Consider the following 3,590-nt stretch of genomic DNA (forward strand, 5'->3'; position numbering starts at 1 on the left):
AAGGGCAGGGGCAGGGCACTAGCATATCAGTGCTGGTCAATGCTACACATCCTGGTGAGCAAAGGGGGTAGGGGCAGCTCTGATTTTTCTATGACAAAAAAACCAAAAGTAAATGCCAAAGTATATAGATATTTAGAATCCATTTTATTATGATGATAGAGGCACTGGTAGGCTTACAAATTGCTTTAAACTTGTAAATATAGCACTAAAACATTGCCTAACTGATTTCTCTCTATATAGTGGTGTTTCATTTTAATAGTGAAAGAACATGGATATTGGGTATTTTAATGAGATAATTTGGGTTTCTTATCAGAGAATTTGCAATTTTTAAATAGGGAAACTAGGATCTCTGCTGGTCAGACAAGTGGCGAGACCTGGGCAGAAAGGCCTGTCCAGTAGGGGTGTGAGAAGCGGGCCTTATTCGAATTGGATTTGGATTCGGCCCAAAATCAGGGAGAGCGATTTAATTCGTTGATTCAGATCACTGTCCCTGATTCGGTTCAGTCGAATACAAATCTGAAGAATCAATGCTGATTCAGAGAATCAGCCCCACCCCCCCATGCCCCTTCAGATCAGCGATCAGCCACGGGGGGTCCCTGTGTGCCCCACCAGACCCAGGAGGCACCAGTCGCCGAGCCAGCGGGGCACAGGGTGGGGGGCATGAGCTCCCTGGCAGATCTAGAATTGGACTGGAATTGCTTCTGGTCCACTTCCAGGTCTGCTGCCAAGCGCACTGGGGAGCCCCCTACACTCCTGTGGGACGCTCCATGCACCCCAGCATCACAGCATTCACAAGCCGCCTGCTACTAGAGGTATGTAGGAAAAACACTTAAAGCTGTGTCTGTGTCCAAATCGCTGAATCTTTCCAAATCTCTCTGAATGGATTTGAAGGGTTCCGATCGATTTGGAGAGATTAAAGGGTCCTCTGATTCGATTCAGATTCAGAGATTCAGCCACTAAATTGGGCCAAATCTCCACCAAATTGAATCAGGGACTGAAGCTTTGCACAGCCCTACTGTCCAGGAGCAGCACTGAGGACCCAGCTGGAGGGCAGATGAGGTGGCTGATCTCTTGGCCATTTGGGGCCAAGACAACATGCTTTGACAGTTCAACGTGGCCCACAGCAAGAAGCACACCTTCTGGGTGAAAGCTGCAAAGATCGCAGAGCAGGGGCACTTGAAGACATTACAGTAATGCCACCTGATGGCCAACTGTGCAGCCACAGTCCACTATCAACTTTTCCAGGGATGCAGGATGGTTTGCTACAGTGCCCATGCCACAGCCTAGGTAGCCATGCAGCCTCTATCCAGGCTATGCTGCCACAGGTCTGAGAGTGGGGTTGCTGTTGCAGGGAGCAGCAGGTCACAGCCAGGCAGCAGCCCCCAGTGCCAGACTGCTGCAGTGGGTAGAGGGTGCAGGGGTCATTCCAGGTTAGTTCTGCTTCAGCAGTCCAGCTGGCACAAGGGGTAGTGTCCCGAGATATCAACTGGCTGGGCCTCAGAAGCTCCTATCTATTCATACACCTAATTGAAGTGAGTCTTAAGGTCCACCTGACTAACTAGTAGCCCCTTGTGGGGCTAATGAATGAGTGGTACAATTAAATTCTTGGGACAACTAAGGCAAAAAACAGGATAGGAGTGTCGTGTGGGTCAAGGGCTCAAAACGTGAAAATAAGTGTGCCTGAGGGGAACACTGAGCAGAGGCCCCTGGGCTGCACCTACTGGTTCTCAAAGGCATCCAAGGAGCTGGTGGATGCCGCCCACTGGTGCTCTGCCCAGAAGTGTGCATGGACGAGTGAAAGGAATGCAGCCCCACAGTTCCTGGGCCCTTTCTCATCCAGAGCCTCCTTCCTGGTCATTTACCAGGCCCACTTGGCCAGGGCCAGGAGGAGATTGCCCAGGAGGTCCCAGGACTTGGTGGGGCCATGGATGGGGTGCCCAAAAATAAAAAGGGGGGGGGGTGAAGTTCAACCAAATCCTCAGGAGGAGGTTCTGGAGGTGGAGGCCTCACAAGCTCCTGAAGGCAAGTAGCCCTGAGCTGCTGGCCAGGGCAGGTTTTATACTGCTGAGGCCTGTTGGCCCCAGGCTCTAGCTCCCCCACCTGAAGATCCAGGAAGTGCTGGGCAGGGTCAGTTTGCCCCAAGTGGCACAATTTGCCCCACACCAAAGTGCATGTTCAGGCACATGTGCTGAGGCAAAAATCTCTGGCACAGGGACTGAGCTCATGTCATCTGCAAAAAGTATTTAATAAAACGAGTAGGACTTGCAATAGGAGGTGCTCTTTGCCCCATGCAACCTTAACCAGTGCAGAGATTTCAGTCAGAAGCAGAATGGTGTGGGTATTTCCACTGCCAACAGCGTAAGTTTTAGTTAGTGACACTTCTATTTTATGAGCTTTTAAAAATTTTAAAAGATTTAGTTAAAAAAAAAAGACCATAGTTTAAGACAGATGTCTAAATTGCCTCCAAAAGCAAGTGTCTCAGGAAAATACAAAGGTATGAAGTATATAACTAATGCTGAGTTTCATCAGAAATTTCAACAACTTGTTAGCAGTGAAGTTCTCCCGAAAAAAAAAGGAAAGCATCTGGGATGTTTCTTGAGGTGAAGGCAAAAGCTTTGTTATGGCAGATATGCCAGTACAGCTGGAGGAACATGTAACTTACTATTTAAATGAATCCCTCTGTTGATCAGTTAACAGGAAAAACTTACAAGAGCAAACAGTGTAGAGGACATGCAAACAACAGACAGAAAAGACAGAGATAAGGAAACCTTGTTCCTGGCATGTACATTTGATGGATCAGAAGATTCAGAAATTCATATTAAAAATCTTTGGGTGGGAAATGTGTACTGTCTGCATCTAGTATCTCTGAATCCTCTTAAATGTGCAAGATTAAAAATGGGAGCTTTTGTTTATTTTAGGAAACACTGTATTGAAAATTGAAGAAACTGAACTGCTAAGTAGCCCTGTGTGAAGTGACTAGTATTTGCTTCGGATTTGGCCAATTTGCAGGACAGTGATTCGATTCGGCTGAATCTGACTTGGAGATTCAGCAGCAGCCAAATCTCTGAATCTCCAAATTAGCGAGGCCAGCCCCATGCTCTGCTCCTCTCTCAGCCCAGCAATGGCTGCCCCAGCTCCCCACACTTGGGGGAAAAAAAAGCCTCAACTCAGTGGGTGCTGCCGGGCAGGGGGCAATCCCTGCTGCTCCCCACTTCCCCATGCTGCATGGGGGGCTCGGCCATGAGCCCCCACCTCACACCCCCAGCCTCCTCATGGGTGCCCCGCAGGGGCCAGCTCCACCCCTTTAAGAAAAACAACAACAAAAACCTGGGACTCGCCACTCCTGCCACCAGGGGGCAATCCCCACTGCCCCCCACCACGTGGGGGGCTCTGCTTGAGCCCCCAAAGCCCTGAGGCCACTGCAGGAGCTGTGAGTCCTGGGGCTTTTCTTGGCTTTCTTTTTTCTTCAAGGGCCAGAGCTGGCCCAAGGCAGGGCACCCATGGGGTGCTGGGGGAGCGAAGGGGGGCATCAGGGGGCTCGTAGCAGAGCCCCCCATGCAGTGGGGGGGCAGTGGGCATTGGCCCCCACC

Source organism: Gavialis gangeticus, unplaced genomic scaffold (assembly GCF_001723915.1).
Source record: "Gavialis gangeticus isolate Ggan-Ray unplaced genomic scaffold, GavGan_comp1, whole genome shotgun sequence".
Taxonomy (NCBI): Eukaryota; Metazoa; Chordata; order Crocodylia; family Gavialidae; genus Gavialis; species Gavialis gangeticus.